Here is a 17,500-nt window from a genome sequence, read left to right as displayed (position 1 = left end):
GGGGAAATTTCTGGGGACTGACTAACCAACCGACTGACCAACAGAACGAGCTATAGAACTGCTGGTTGCAGCTAAAAATGGTACAATAGATACATTTCAGTAGGAAGTGAATATTGAAAATGAAATTTGTTGACTAATAATTACAGTGGCATTCAACTGCACATTCTTCCCTACCACATTTCTTTAGACATTTTGACAAAGCTAGTGGAAGTTGCCTGAGTGACAGATTACAGAGTATCAACAACTAAAGAATCTGATGGGATGTTATTTGTTAATAGAACTGTGAAAGAAAATGATTGATATATAAAAAGTAACTAAGTTCTGTGTGGATTCCATACTGTGGTTTTGAAGTAACTGCATGCATATTCTCAATGAATGCCATAATTATGGAGGTTAGCTCCCTGTACTGTAAGTGTTTAGTTTTTTTTTTTTACAGTTTTGTATACGCTTTTGCATTGTTCAAAACAGAATTTGTCAAAACTAAATAGAAGTGAAGGAATAAAGATATATGGCAGATACATTAACAAGCTACTATGTTCTTCCTTTCGACATAGAGAATGTTTTGGGTTTTGTGCTTCTTCAGTGGTTTACAGTAGTTGACAAGCTAGCTAACTAAAAACTACTTAAAATGAGCCTACTGACCATGGATGTATTACAGATAATTGGAAACCGCGCTAAAAGATGATGCTCCATCCATGCCTATGATAATTTCCCACTTCATCTGCAGAATCAGCTGAGAGCATGCGCCTCTGAGACTTCTGTTGGCTGAGCCGCCTGATTTCCTGTTTGCTCCCACACCTGAATGGGATACAATATTTTATTCATACCATTGTTCTAGACTATCCAAATGTTTCCTGCTCTTGTATTCACCAAGAGCAGGAAAGGAGTGTGCTGGAGGTTCAAGTGGATTCTCATTCAATTGGGTGAGCAGATTAGTGTGTGCTCACAGAACTGGCTTTCCCATGTTTCCCATACAGGCTTATTTCATATTGATTTTCCTTTAATATCAGATAAGTGTAAGAAAGCAGGTAATAGCATAAGCAGCAACAGCATTCGGGCACAGGTGGGCTATAATTGCTGTGTAAATGGATAGGGCACTCATCTTATCTAGCTCTATAATGGAATGGAAAAAGATGATGATTCACATTATGAAAAAACAAATGTGTTTCTTTTAGAAAGGAATGGGAGATGAAAATATGGGTAAATAGATGTACGGGGAGGTAGCATGTATCTGTTTACAGCTCAAGAGGAGTGAATTTATGTTAGAGACAGATAAAGCAGAAAGTGACATGAATAATGGATGAGGCAGGGATATAAGAACATAAATGCAGGATGGAAAAATAGTTTAATGAATTTTCAGTGTACATCAAAATTAAGTAAAAGCAGAGATGAGATGCTTTTTTAAATGATGAAATTATCATCCAGACGAAAAAGATGTTTTAGATAGTATGTTGTATTTACGTAACTGTAAATACAAGCAGCATGAGCCTACCAGTGGGGTCCTGCATCCGGGGTATTTAACATTAAAGAACTACAATGAAAAAGTGGAGCAGGAAGGAAAAAAGCCCAAGTAGTGATAAAGTAGAATAAAAAATACATGCATTCAAGCTGTTTTATCATGATGTTATAAATACTTCAAACTACAGTACCTTCAGCCTAAAGGTCAGGATAATGTGTAAGAGCTGTCAGTGTTAAGAGTTTGTCATAAACACAGGGGGCTATCCCTAGATGACTCCTGGGTATTATAAAGCAACAATCCTTCAACGACATGTGTTCCTGGAATTAGACCTACTATAGATCTGCCTAAAGCCCATGGAATCAGACCATTAGTGGTGAGGATATTCATGCATTTTGACATCTGTTTGGTTGTCAGTAGTACATTAACAATCAAGATTTATCTTTGGTGGCTCGTGAAAACCAAATTGCAACACTGGTGGCCATAAATTTTGATACAGTATGAGACAGGCAAGTATATGTATATCAATTCCATACACAATGTGCTTTACCTACCCCTTAATTGTCTTTAGGGTCAATGTATAAAAACACTGACAAGAAATATAAGATATAACATTTAAGCATAGATAAAAGCACATAAAGCCCATTTCAAAGAAATTAAATAGATAAAACAGAGAGAAACCAGAAGTGAGTTCTGGATGAAACAAAGATACAGGCAACAGAAGTCTGTGGTGCAGAATATCAGTGTCTTTGAAACAATCAATCAGATATTAGTTGTGTCAACAAAATGTCACAAAATACTGGAAAGTTACCCATTATAATGTCCCAAAGTGATGTCAAACCCAAAGGCGTTTATTAAACAATGATGTAAAGCAACAACAAGCAGTGTAACCTCACAATTATGAAGCTGAATTTGTGCTTGAAAATGACAATCGATTATCAAAATAGTTTCAGATTTTCTGACAATGGACTAATTGATTCATTGACTAATCGCTGCAGCTCTAGCTGTGAGCAGAGCAGCCACTGCATGTTAACTAATGCTAACAGCTGATTGCATAAACTCACTTGCCACTCCATGTGGAACTAGAACAGTGCCAAAACAGTGGGCACTATGGCCAACCGCACTCCATCCATAAAACCAGTAATTTTACCGACAATATAATCGTAAAACACACCTCAAACTGGACAGAAACTAAATAAAACTCACCAAAACAATATTTGATAGTCTTTCCAGCCTTGCCAACATTGACCAACACTGGTTTGGCTCAGAGCCTTTAATTCAACGCATTAGATGAGAAGAAAGCTGTGAAACGGGCTGATATGCTGCCATTTAATGTCCTAATCCTTGGGGACAGATCCATCCATCAACGTGCGTCCACTAACAACGCTTGCTTTTGCCACTGACAGGCTCAGATTGTTATTCTGAGTGTCTTTAACCACATTATGAAAAGGATCCCTACAGAGATAGACCTTTTGTTTAAAAAGAAACTGCCATGATATCTGTATCACTTGCCACCAGACTCCATAGACAAAAATGGTAATCCTAACTCACATATCATCATAACATTGTAACTTAATTAAAAGTGGACAGAAACAAAATAAATCTCACCCAAACCCTCTTTATTAGTCTCCTCATTGTTCCAACAATCACCAACGAAATAATCATTACATAGTTTTGTGAAAAATACCAATTTACAATTTCCCAGAACCCAGGGTGGCATCTTCAAATTGCTTTGCTCAAAGAACAGTTCATAACCCAAATATATTGAATTAGAAATAATATTAATCAAACAAAAGCAGCAAATCCCCACATTTGAGATGCTCAAAATGGAAAACTGACCTAAAAGTTTAGTTGTCAAATATTTTGGTGATTCTGTTCATGTTGGTAATCAGTTAATCAAATAACCATTTCAGCATCAAATGATTAAAGGGGAATCATTTTTCGTACTTTTTTAGCAAATAACAGACTGTATTCAGTTTTTTTGATACCCACTCATTATTTTGTTTATTCAATCATTCCTTCATTTACTCTTTCACAAACTTCCAGTGTGACCTTATCTGTCCCGAGGCATGGTAATGGTGTCTACAGACATGCAACCAGGATGATTCACTCACTTCTTTTAGCTGTTCAGAGACGGGAGAGTGCTTTTCAATGAGGTTATGTATCCAATAATGGCCCATTAATCAATTATTTGTGTGCGGCATTTTAAACTCATTAATAACTACAACGGCTCAAAAATCGTTTATATTGCTTACAGCCTCAACAGTATAACACCAAACACCAACTCCGCCAAAACCTACCCAATAAAAATGTTTTCTCTAGCTCCATTTAAAACAGTTGACTCCTGCAGAGGCTGAATAAGTGCTATCTGCTGGGTAACTTTGTCAACATCATAATCATCTTTGATTGGTGTTTCGTCGCAGTAGAGAATCACAACAGATGCCGCCTCATTACCCATACAGTCTTGTCTGAGTTCACACACACACACACACACACACGCAGGAATGTGCACAGGAAGAGGGCGTGATGGATCATTTGTTGCTTTTATCTTTTGCTTTGGCTTTTGAATGATGTATTTATTGAGTTTTTGTGAATATTCAAAAAAGAAAAGCAGTAATCTCAGTTTCAATGAGGATTTAAATGAACCCATAATGAACATACATTTCCTACGAGTATGCTGCATATATGTAGTTATACAGCTGAGGTTGACATTAACAACAGCAGTACAGCACAACACACACACACACACACACACACACACACACACACACACACACACACACACACACACACACACACACACACACACACACACACACACACACACACAGGTCCCTCCCACTGGCAGTAGACGGAAGCATACCCAGTGGATAATGGATTAGTATAGATTTAAGAAGATTCCACTGTTTGTTTGTGTGTGTGTGTGTGTGTGTGTGTGTGTGTGTGTGTGTGTGTGTGTGTGTGTGTGTGTGTGTGTGTGTGGTGTGTGTGTGCTATATCAAACACAGCTTGTCTTTTAGATACAAAAAAAAATTCCATTATAAAGACACCATGTTTAATCACTTGAGATGGGAGGGGGGAGTGAAGGGCTTTTTATTGTTTTTGTAGAGAGAAGAGAAGAACTACATTTGGATCTGACAATACACACCTTTTGCTACGTATGTTGTCATTATAGCAAGAAATTAACTGCCAAAACACCCCTGCACACACGTTCATATCACACCTTCAGAGTACCCAAAGTCAAAGGTGTCCACATGATAACACACACACACACACACACACACACACACACACACACACACACACACACACACACACACACACACACACACACACACACACACACACATTCATTTACTGTGTCTCAGCAGGAAAACATCTTAACTTACTCTGTAGATGGACTAGCCAATTCCCTCTGAGCTTAGAGACAAGGATATATATATATTTTTTTAAACATCTCTTTTATGGACACAAAATCTGTTACAGTATGATACGATGTGTGGCATTGAGCACGGACTGCTTTAAGAACTGCTTCGGGCTATGAGCACTTGGAGATCCCAGCCATGGCCTGTCAGAGTACATGAGCGTGTGCCCCCGCTAAATGCAGGCTATTTGGGATTTTAATAATAGATCAATAGTGCATGTAGTAAAGATTACTGTGGTGCAAACTGGAAAAGCCAATTAAATTCTACTTAACATCATTTCTTTCCCCTATGTGCATCTCACTCTGTGGTTCTTTCACTTTGCTGTTGTTAGCCTGTATACTGATCCTACTTTTGTCCTGCTGCCTCTATAGTCTATAGAAACTTTCAAGTGTGTGTGTGTGTGTGTGTGTGTGTGGGGGGGGACTGGGTCACAGACTCAAAGGGTGGCCCATAATTAAAAAATTAGTACAAATGGGTTAAGGCTCCAATCTAAAGCCTGGGTTGTTGGCAATAATAAACTGTACATTATTAATAGTGACATAGTTTATTTGTTATTCAGTGTTATAAAGGTCAAATAAACAACTTCAAATGTGCTAATAAGAAATTATCTTAATAAAAAGCTGCTACTTGTAACTCCAAAGACTTTACAGATGTGGACAGATTATGAGACAATTGTTTCCAAGACACATACATGGAAAAGGCCTCATACCCTATGTAAGAGCACCCCCCCACCTCAGCAGGAAAAGACAAGAAAATAAGTCATTATCTCTTTGAGGGTGCCTTGCATCTCTTTGTCACTTCACACAGCAACTCTGGTCTGCAGACCTTCAGTAATCTATTCATGATACTAGCCCTAACCCTCCACTCCCTGGCCAATCAGATGTCACGGGGGGCGTGCCACCTCTGGCCACCCCTCTTACCCAGCCCCTGTCCTTCTCTTAACACATCTTTATGTTTACAGCTCTAACCCTCTCCCCACCCTCCTCCTCATCTTTATCAACACCTCACCCAGCCGTCCCCTGTCTCTGGCTCACTTTGTCTTCCCCAAACCATATCTCCCTCTCTCTCCATCCATCTTTGCAAATATCTCCCCTCTGCCTCCTCTCCCTTTGAACCCACAGTACAAAACATGGATGAGCACCACACACAGTGCATCTACCACAACACACTCCCTCCACCACCACCACCACCACCACCACCACCACCACCGACCCTCCCAATCTCAGTGACCTGACCATCTGTGACTGAGAATTCCAGTCTTTAACTAAACCCCCGTCATACTGGTCTCTGTGGCTACCGTGTGTGTGAGTGTGTGTAGCAGTGCTAGTGGTGGTGATGGGGGGGGGCGTGCAGGAGCATCGGGTAAGCTCCACTCAAAGCTGTCGTAAACACCACTAATGCATCGCTAAACTTGGGGAATCTCGTCTGCCTCCGCGCGCATGCTTGTGTGTGTGTCTATTGCGCACACACACACACACACAGCCGACTAATCCCTCATAAACCTACATTTTATCGCTTACCACACCATTAACTCAGCTGTGGCATTCTGCCTAGAGATGTCAAAACAGAGGGACTACAAGAGTCTGTGCTATTTCTTTGTTGCTCTGTGCGTAGAATTCACATTTCCCCAGGCCTTGTGAGAGATGAAACGAATTATGTCCTTCTCAGTTGGGAAACAATATAATATTAACAGCAACCAGGCTTTATTTATTTCATTTATTTATGTGGTTTATATAGCCAAAACTGTAGAACAAGATGTAAATTTAGACACTTTGAACTGAAGCACTGGGAAAGATCTTTTTTTTTTTCTTCTTAATTTAAAGTTGACTTTGTCAGCTTTTTCAAAAGCAACTATTAATGTTAACTATATTTGAACTGTTAACTTTTTTATTTCATAGGCATTTAAGCTGATATTGTATGTGATTAACGCTCTGTTGCTTGCTGGATTCGTACCACAAACACAGCACCAAAATCTTGCTAGAAGAGATTTGATAGAATAGTATACATTTTCCAGAGGGAGGAAACACTTCTCTCACTTCCCTAGACAAACAAACACACACACACACACACACACACACACACACACACACACACAGAGGCAGCAGACAGGGGCTGTGTGTGAGGCTGTCTACAGAGTGGCGTCAGTGACAGAGAGCGATCTCCTGGGGGGTTTGAGCTGGGGAGTGAGGTGACACTGTAACAGTCTCTGATCAACTCAGGAGCAGGGAAGTGTGTGTGTGTAGTGTTTGTGTGCGTGCATGCACATGACCTCACCTGTCACTATCTGTCTTTGCATTTGTTTGTTTGCGAGTCAGTGCAGGTGTCACTGAGTGTGCCTGTTGGAACACATTTGTGTGTTCTTATGTATTTGTGTGTATATGTGTGTGTGTGTATATTACTCAGTTTGCTATATACAAAATGCTTCAGTTGTCAGCGGCAGACCTCGTCTCGCTCAGAGGCCTATTCTCTCCACACATCTCAGTGTCTGCTTCATGGCGATGAGAGCATCTTTAGGCGCCGTGTGCTATCCAAAGTTAGTTGGAAGAAAAATTATTAATTAGAAAATATAATTATTGATTAATACTTTGCAAAATTACTATGAGGGAATTGTTTCTTCAACAGCTGAAGGCTTTTGATTTGGTCATTTTACATTTATTTTAAGATAAACAAAACCGTAGCTCACCCAAGTCTCAGTTTCCTTGTCATTGCTTGAAAACAGCATGACTGGAAATGAGTGGTAATAAAATAAAGCTTCCTGAATAATTATGTGTTTTTGTATGCATTTTCCACATTTCCCACAAAACAACTGCTTTGTTCTTTTGATACAGCTGCTTTATTGTGACAAACTTAAACTAAGCTTACAGCATTAACAACACTAGCTGACCAGATTATTCACTAATTAAATGGATTGGGCTTCCAAAATGCATCATTACAGTTTGTTCCCTCACTGTACAGTACTGTTAGTCTCATGGTAAACAGAAATGGCATCCAGAGCTTTGTTTTGTTTGTAGTTGCCCTATTTTCTCAGCAAAGTCAATTCCCTGTTTGAACAAAGTGCCTAAATATGCAAAGACTGAATAATCTTTTTTCGGGGAGATAGTAAAAACATCCACTTCATGGCGACCTGTGAGTCAGTCTACTTAAGACAGCAAAGACAAACACTTGAGCGAGGTGAGGCGAGGTTAAAGAAAAATCACAACAACATTCGGCAGGAAACAAAGGGATAAACATGAAAATAAAATAAGATGGAGTTTGCATTTTTATGGTGTCAACATCTGATTTCAGCTTGACACTGGGTGGTTGTGTTTGGGTTTTTTCTTAAGCTGTTTGACTTGGTTGTCAAGATGAAATCAAGCAACATCTTTTATATTTCTCTTTTTGTTTTTGTTAGATTTATTTTCATTTTTTATTTATTGGGCTCGTGCCTTAATGAGGAATCAACTCTCAACCCCTAAATTTATAAATATGTCTGATGTCACAATTTGATTTACCATTTGCCCCCATGTGGCTAATATTCATTTTTTATGCTAAAATAGACAGAAATAGACTCTAGTGAGAGTGTCAATGACAATATTCTGAGCTCTCTATTAATCTAATTCCAAACAGTTGTGGTTTCTTACAAGACAAACACAGTATTACTTTGAGCTTACATGTTGGTACTTAAAACAAGGTCATGTTCGTAATAGAAGGTAGTGTTTGCTATTCATTAAGGGAAGTAGACAATGATCTACACAGTACAGTACTAAGGCTGCAACTTATCTTCATTATTGTCTTCATTATAAATTCAACAGATTTTTTAAAGGTGTCCACGTGATAACACACACACACACACACACACACATTCATTTGATTGTCTAAAAGCTGTTAAAGAATTGTACAAATTATTTGTTACAATAAATTCAAATTGTCTGTTTAAAAGGTCAAACATGACAAAGAAAGACAGTCAAAAATCCATATCTGAGAAGCTAGAGCCACCAATTGCTAAATAGAAGAGTTAAAAATATGTCATGTATTAAAGTAGTATAGTGTGAAAGATTACTCCACCAATTTAGCATTGCACTCCTCTGACAATGTTGAAAGTTTAACAAAAATCAAAATCAATGCAGCAGAACCAGAGATATACAAACAAATGTATGTTATCTCACAGTATATATATATACACTTTCTAGGAGTGCAGATCCATTTCTGGTATAAATCAAAACTATTACTGTAATGAATTACACTAAACTGAATGAATCCCAACAAAAGCCCACAAAATCCTGGAATGACTTCTTAGATGTCAGACAGACATTACAGGGGCGCCCCGTGACCTTACCGCTGCGGCCCGGGCTCGATTCCAACCAATGCTGCATGTAGTTTCTCTCTCTTCCCCCTTTCCTGTCTATCATTACCTGCCCTATGAAATTAAGTCATACGCTTCTGTCAATACCCTTTTTGACTTTATTGCTGAGAGTTAGAGGAGAAGATTGATACAACTCTCATGTCTGTATGGTTAGTTTAGATTAGCATAAAGACTATAAACAGTGGAAAAACAGCTGGCCAAAGATAAAAAAATAAAAAAATAAAGTTCACTGATTGATCACAATTATATGCTTTAAGGCTAAAAAGAAGCAAACCATACTAAAACAGCATTTCCCAGTCATGTACAAACAGTAATGAATCAGGGGGGATTGTGGTCGCTTTGTGGTCATCTTGTTCATCTAGTGCTCTGAGCCTTGGAAGGCAAGAATGTGTACACAAGGACAAGCCATTCTGATGTGCCATTGTGGAGTGTCAGCAGAGAAACCTTCCTTATTGCTAATAATCTGAGGTCAGTGACAGTCAAACAAACACAGTGCAGTTCCCACCACCACCCTCTCTGACCACAGAGACCAGCCGTTACCCCTCTACAAAATCAATATATCAGTTGCTTTACCAGAACCAGCAGATTGATTCTTGCATTGCATCCAATTGGCAAAAGGAAAAGGTCACCGTTATTAAGACATAAAAAGCCTGGGATGTGGGGTGTTGTGACATTCAGTACTATAGGAAATGAATTTGATTTAAAGCCAAATGTGCATCCCTAAATGTCAACATGGCTCACACATGTAACAGCTGATTTTATTACTGGATTTAGATTTTAGAATCCGCTGGAGTTTAGGGCTAAGACATTGTAGCTGTGAGCTTACTCTACAGAGGATTAATATTCCTGAATCCTACAAGCTTAGGGAATAACTTATTGTCAGTGTGGAAAAAGCTGGTAGATCCTGCTGTGTATTTTTCTCCCTCGGGGGAATACCAGCTGAGGAGTCTGCTATTGGACAGATAATGTTATCCTTTGAAATCCCATATATTTGTTTGTATGTGCTTTATCTGCAGTATTCAGCACTTTGAATGTCTAGCTAAGGTAAAGACCTGCTAACCTGGCTTTTGATTTTTCTAGGCATATATTATTAAAATATGCAGTACAGTATATATGAACATACATTGTTGTTTATACACACACGGTCTTGAAGACAAGAAGCTCTTTCAAATGTCATGATTGTGTTTTGATTTTAAAAATAAATAATATAGATCCAAATGACCCTTTCATATTGTAGCTTCAAAATACATTTAAAAGACCAAAAATTAAAAATGTCATTGTACTGAGTGCACTTTTTTACTGTAATACACAGTAAAAATATGAGGTACATTTGGTAAGCAGTTAGTTTTTGATAGGATTTTCAAATGTGTGTCATGTGTATCTGCTTGTGCAATCATCGCTTTATTTTCTCTCCATGTTCTCTAACAGAAGACCTCTGATATTTTTTTCACCTGGGAGAATTTTTCCCATCTGTTGCTCGAGACATCATGCCAGCACGTACATACTTCAGTACCCAGGAGAATCTTTTGTTGAAGGAAGAGACTAGGATCAACAATTTTGTTGTACATCAGTGTGCAACTATGTGTGCACATTTGTGTGTGTCAGTGTGTGTGTGTGTGTGTGTGTGTGTGTGTAAGAGAGAGAAAGATAGGAATAGAGAGACAATAAGCTGGAGTGAGAGAGCAAAAGAAAGATTAAGAGAGAGGAGGAAGAGAACAAGAGAGGCGAAGATGCACTCATATGTGCAAAAGAGAATCACTCTTGCTTAGTGACTTTATTAGTAATCCGCTATAGACTGAGAGGAGGGGGTGAGGTAAATTATGCTTAATGGGGTTACCAGTCAATGTTAGATGTTGCTGGAATGAGATAAACTGGCATGTCGTGTACAGAAGCTTGGGTAAGGAAGAGGTGGGAACAATATATTATATTTATATACTGTACATATATCTACATATATTGGTTGGCTACTAGCAAGACATCCCACAAACCAGGAAAGGGAGGAAGAGCCTTACAAAGGTTGTTCTCAGCAGGAAGAGAGAATTATTCACCTGGCCTTCCTATGGACTGGCAGATGGGGTGATGGGTCCCACCTTGAAAAAGCTGGATTGGACAGTGTGCTCCAGCAATATGAGCTGTATGTGAAATGTATGTATCAGGGCTTCACACTGCTCAGCCAAAGTCTAATTCTGTTGGAAAGGAGACTCAAACTGATCGCAAACCTAAGGTACAGGAAAGGCAATGCTGATTCAGTCCTAGTCGTGGGACAGTGGAGAAGTGGACCAGCTTCTTACTCTTGCCAGTATACTGCAGTCATCTCCAGTTTACCTTGCACACACAAGGCTCTTTACCCAATCCCTCTGGGGATCTTGTGTGGGGTACTGCGGACATTTGTGGGTGCCAGGTGTCTATGCTTTGACACATTTTGGTCTTTGTATAACTAGAGAGAGAGCCATGTCCACCAAGGCTATACCTATTTACCAGTTATGTTGTGGTTTTCATGGACCGAATCTGTAGACTAAATCAAGAGACTGAATGTGTCCAATCTGGTAATCTCAGCATCTTTGTTTTTTGCAGATGATATAGTTCTGACTGTGACCCCCTTCACATGCTATGCTTGTTTGCAACTGTGAAGTGTGAAGCAGCTAGGATGAGGGTTAGTACTTTCAAGTCTGAGGCTGTGACACACAACCTCCTTTGGGGTTGACAACAAGTTTCTGCCCTAAGCAAAGGAATTCATGGATCTCGAGGTCTTGTTCACAACTGGGGGTAAAGTGGAGTGCAAGATCCCTTGGTGGGGAGTCCACAGTGATATGGCTTGAGGTAATGCTTTCAATTTACCAGTCAAGGTACTAATCCTCACCAATGAGCTGGAGCTCTGGTAGTGACAAATGAATGACACTGCAGATAAAAGCAACTGAATAAATTGCTTTCAGTGAGGAGCGAAGAAACTAACTAGGACTAGATCTACTGCTCCATCACACTGGAAGGAACCAACCTGGTCAGGATCGAGGAGATTAGGATTGGGAGACCAATAGGGCAGACCCAGTCAGAGCATCTCCAAAACTGCAGCTCTTGTGGGGTGTTCCCAGTCTGCAGAGGTCAGTACCTATCTAAAGTGCTCCAAGGCAGGAAAAGAGGTGAGCCAGAAACAGGGCCATGGGGGGCCAAGGCTCATTGATGCAGTGAGGGAAGTGAAGGCTGGCCCGTGTGGTCCGATCCAACAGACAAGCTACTGTAGCTCAAAATGCTGAAACAGTTAATGCTGGTTCTGATAGAAAGGTGTCAGAACACACTTTCTTTGGTTTGGGGCTGTATAACATTATGACCACCTCGGCACCCTGGGGGTCATAATGTTATGGCTGTTCAGTGTAGAGCACCTGTTGGTTGGACCACTGACTCTTATTTATTCTTCTTTCTCTATGTCTTTCATTACAACAGTTTTTAATTTCAGCCTGAGCTGTGCTATCACACTGAGCAGCAATAATTTTAGACGGATAGAAAACATCACGTTATCAGGACTTTTAGCCTTTGTGCAAACAATCCTTTTAATTAAGACTGTTCCATTGTGCTCCAAGCTCATATTTGTAGAGGGATGGCAGTGGGGGTGAAATAGACTATACAAGAAATAATAAGAGATAAAAATAAAAAAAAAAAAGAACTGAATGAGACCAGACCATGCAGTACTAAAAGGCACAAGGATCTGTTGCCAAAAATATCCAACAGCAGCAACAAAAAAATATAAAACAAATACAATAGGTCATGTTGCAAAACCACAGTTTTCCCTCACAAATGCAACAACTCAAAATATGCAAACAAAACATGGATTTGTAAACCACAACATTAAGTGACTACACCATCTGGCCAACTGGAGTCAGCAGGATAAAAAAGTCATGAGAGCTGCCTGACATTAAAACAAACAGCAGCCATAAGTAAATGCTTTCAAATGAAACCTAAACCCTGAGCCAAACTGCATGCCAGTGAACACACTACCATTCTGCTGCTTAACCTGAAAAACAGAATGGACTGTGTACTCTACAAACACTATGAGCATTTAAATATAGTTTGTGGCAGACCCTAGTTTACCAGGGAAATTAAACTAGTTCAGAATGAATAAGACATGTAAAGGTACAGACAAACATGAGCCCACAAAAAATATTTTACCTTCCATTGTCTATGGCAGTAGTTTTCAACCTTTTTGGCCACAGACCTGCATTTAATGAGATGTAGTCTCAGGGATCCTCATTTGATAGTTGTTCCATAACTGTCTGTACTGTAGATTGGCAAAATAACTGTGAACAGTGTGAAACCTATGAACAGAATAGTTATTCTTATACATTTTCTTATTTAAAATAATATAAGTCCTGGGACTCTGTGGAACCTCCTCAAGGACCCCTGGGTTGATCCCTAGGTTGAGAACCGCCGCTATACTGTGTTGCGGGACTGTAATTTTCTACAATGCTCTTTTATTTTCTTTACTTCTTTGAATTTCCATTGTGTATGTAATCTATTATACAAATAAATTTGCTTCGCCTCACTTGCTTTTTCAAGATTGGATTTTATTTGTCTCCCAAATGGTGGATATCTCACCAACGAAAATTGATATTTCAGATACAAGTGGCAAGGTGGCTGACTTTTATTCAAAGCTTTGGGAGCTTGTTTCAGAGTCCATTAGAAACAACTCGATCCACATTGGGTAGGATGAAACAAGCTCATTTCCATAGGACGTTAAAGTACCTCCAGTCCCAACACACAGAAAGCTTACACACACGCGCATTCAATCATAATGTATTGACAGGGTTTGCTAACAGCATTTGCTAGAATAAAGGCGGCTCACCCTATCAGAATAATTTTGTGGCACGGTAAAGTGTGCTAATAGCAGGAGTGCGGCGAGGGAGGTGGGCACTGTTTAAACAAATGCTTGTCTTTAAAATACATTTAGGTCAGGGAGAGGAATTGGTTGTGGCTGCACTACTGTTTTCCAATATGAGACTCATGGGGAGACCCACACAGAGCTTTTGAATAAAATCAATTGTTTGCTTTGTGCACAATGCAACAGTCTTTTTGTTGGAGTATTCCCAGAGCCTCTAATGAATACTATATAATGACAGCTTTTTATAATGGTTTACATTACACCAAATCAAGTTTAAAATACTGTATTTACACAATGTGTACTCTTACACATGCCAGAGTTTATGTTAAGTGATTAGTGTAAATTGAAAATGTATGACTGAAAACAAAAATATCAAAGCAAAGCGAAAACAAAAGACAGTGACAGGATCAAACTCGATGAAAAAGGTTGTTTTATACTGTATGCAATGGATTATCCTGGTTTAACATTGCGAAAGAATGACTGAAAGCCACACCGTAAATATGATTACTGCTGGCCTTTAGAAGATTTGTACACAGATTTTAATTAGATCCATCAACAGTGTGAGTGCTGTGTCTGATAAATTGGGTCATTCTTGTAAAGCAGGCCTTCTTGCTAGTGGTGGATTCACCCTGAGGAGGGATACACACAGCTGCTGCTGAGACAAGAGGGAAGAATCAGGAACGCTGAAAAAGAGAGAGGTGGGTGGACTAGATGGAAAATCATGGTAGTTTTGGTTGTAAAGGCAGATTTCTGAAGTTTTATTTTTCAGAGAAGTGTGGCTGAGAATAGAAATCAGCAAAGTTTCTTTTTACACCTCCACTCCTTGACATCTGTTAGTTATAACAAATTGTATGTTTTATTGTTTTTTTACCTCAAATGAAAATACTAGCTACTATATTGCTAACATTTTTCTCATGAAATTAACCGGTGCCCAGTAAACAAAACAAAAATCAGCTGCTTCACATGTGATTCTATGAAGAGTAAAAGTCACAGAGAGGTCTTTCTTTATGGTTTGGGTAGAGTTCACTCTGAGTTCCACAGTCAGTTTCAGTTAAGGGCTGAAGAGTCAGTGCGGCCATGCACAACTCTTTACAATGACACCAATGATTCTCAATATTACAGAATTGAAACTTATTCACAATGCTCATTTTAAGAGCTATTCTGTCTTTGGAGGAGCAGCTGCATGTGATCCTACTGCGTTGGCTTCTTTTGTTGTGTGTGCATGTATGTGTGTGTGTGTGTGTGTGTGTGTGATACTCCACTGGGGCCTCTCCTCCTTGGCTCCACAGAACCACTAATCAGTCTCTCTCTTTTCCAAGCCTTCATCTTCATTTTTCTGAATGCATGTGTGTGTATGTGTATGTTGGTGCATACACACACAGTCATCTCCCTTAGACAGCTGCTCCTGAATAAACATTGTTTACTTCCTAATCGAGCAGGGAGAGCACCGAAGGCCTGAACTCTAACTGTTACCACGTACACATGCATACACTCACTCACACACGCACACACACACGCATGCACCTACGCATGCAAACACAATATCACACATACACGGACACATACTTAAAGAAAGAGCACACACACAGGTATCAGCTTTATTATCTATAATTATATCCATATAATCAATATGCATCTGAGATGCATTAGACAAGTGACTTTCTTTATGCAGAAATCCATCACTGATGGGGCATGCCTGAAAGATAATTCCATAAAAAGGTAGAAATGGTACTCCACCCTTTGGGTCATGAATATGCAACTCCCAATTTTCTACAGACGCTCACAGAGGAATATGTGGTCACACTTTAACACACACACACACACACACACACACACACACACACACACACACACATACACAGATAAACTGGCACACACATGCATAAATACACACATCCTGGCTGGCGGTGGGGGCTAGGATACACTTGGTTCTCCTGCAGGAACAGATGGCCTCAACTCTGGAGGGATGATCACAGGGTAGGGATGGAGGTCAGGAACCAGCAAGGGAGGGAGGAAGGGAGGAGGGGGGAGAGGAGGAAGAACGAAAGCTGGAAGGAATGATCAGAGTGGCCTGATGGCAGGCAAGGAGATGTAAGGAGGTTTGAAATGAGGATTGATATTTGGAAAGAAAAAGAATGATCAGAGGGGAGGGCGAGAGGTCTGCAGGCAGACAGGAGAGGTGGAGGAAGTGGAACCAAAGAGCCAGAGAATGGAAAAGGAGAAATGCAGGTCTAATCGCAGGGACACTGGGAGGAGGAGGAAGGGACAGAGGAATATATATAGTAGATAATAGAGATGGAGGGATCAGAGAGGGGAGGAAAGAACATAGGGCAAAGGTCAAGACTGAGGGATGGATGAGAAGGTTTAAATAGTGTCCGGGTTAAAGGGAAAAATAAAATAAGTTGTCTCGAGATGAGGGAGGACATGGGAAAAAGGAAGTGAAATAAGGAAAAAATGGAGAAAGAAGGGATGGATGAAAGGAGACAATATGAAACAAGCAATTCTATGATCTATTTAATTTCTGATGGGAATTTGTGAAAGGGAGAGAGTACGGAGGAAGACGCAAAATAAAAAAAATAAAAACATAATGTAATAAGTAAATAATGCTGTTAGTTAAATTATTCAAATGGAGAGTAACAAGAAACATCATTCATGTTTTTCATTTAACCAGGAAAAAAAAGGATCATTTATAAATATTTTATGCTTGTATTTATACTCATTCTTTCTTTTTTTGGTTGTGGTCATTAGTAGGAAACTGTTTACTATGCCAATACATTAAGTGAGAAGTAAGGTCATTCCTCAATAAGACTCCATACTGTTGGACTAGCTAGTTACATTCATGCAGATGAAGCCAACAGTCATTAAAAAAAACTACTCCAGCCAGTGCACATAATGTAAATCATTTATATGCTGTAACACATACTGCTGTGGCATCACTGTATACGCTCTCTTAATAGTAGCTAAAGCTTTTTATTCTGCAAGCTCACACTAGACAAATCAGAAGCTTCTATCTTTATAACAATACAGTCGTATTTCTGACTTGTCAAATAACCTTTTACTACATTTTATCAGTTTTAGGACTCCATAATTGTTAATGGTTTGTACTAGATATTTCCTGCCTATTTTCATAGTTTTTGTCATTGTAATTGGTGAAACTTCAGTCAACCCCTCAGCCTCTGGCAGTTTTGCTGTCCACTGCACCAATGAACACTGACAGTCAATCCCAAACAGAACATTAAGCACTTCTGACACCGTAATGCAGCGGGACTAGCCGACATTCGATTTCCTGATTATCCATGATCTGAAACTTGAGTATGTTTGTGGTTGCAGATGTTGTTTGGCTTGAGTCCAGCAGGAAGCCAACGGCCAGCCAGAAGCAGGAAACTTGTGAGCAAGGCACCAAATTG

This window comes from Dicentrarchus labrax, unplaced genomic scaffold, assembly GCF_905237075.1.
Source record: "Dicentrarchus labrax unplaced genomic scaffold, dlabrax2021, whole genome shotgun sequence".
Classification (NCBI taxonomy): Eukaryota; Metazoa; Chordata; class Actinopteri; family Moronidae; genus Dicentrarchus; species Dicentrarchus labrax.
This window is presented reverse-complemented; position numbering follows the sequence as displayed.